Source organism: Littorina saxatilis, unplaced genomic scaffold, assembly GCF_037325665.1.
Source record: "Littorina saxatilis isolate snail1 unplaced genomic scaffold, US_GU_Lsax_2.0 scaffold_263, whole genome shotgun sequence".
In the NCBI taxonomy this organism is placed as follows: domain Eukaryota; kingdom Metazoa; phylum Mollusca; class Gastropoda; order Littorinimorpha; family Littorinidae; genus Littorina; species Littorina saxatilis.
The window spans coordinates 152,501-152,928 of NW_027129210.1; positions in this window are offsets into that span (position 1 = coordinate 152,501).

Sequence of the window (428 nt, forward strand, 5' to 3'; positions counted from 1 at the left end):
TAGCTGTATGAGAAGCAATGGCGTCAGCCGCAGCAATGTCTCTTCATATCCAGGGACCAAGTGGGTGCGTGTGCATAAGTCCAGCGATAAGTTTGGGACCTTGCCACCCAAGGTCTTTATTAAAACTTAAAAGATAGCTTAATTTTTTCTTTGAGGTATTTGGCAGAATATTTCTATTTGAGTTTATAAACTGAGTCAGGGGTTGAAAGTGGCATGAGTTCAAATCACACTCCAAAGTCAAATGAGCAATGGTGAGGTCGGATTGACAGGTGCATTTAAGCTCTAGAAATTGGTAATTCCCAGCTTCTGCCCTTAGGCGGTTAATCCTTTTTATTACACGTGGGCATGCATTATAGGTGTTCATCTGTTTTGATGGGGCTTCCCGAATGAGCCAGCCAGAGCTTATAGCCTTGTGCATATATTTGTTC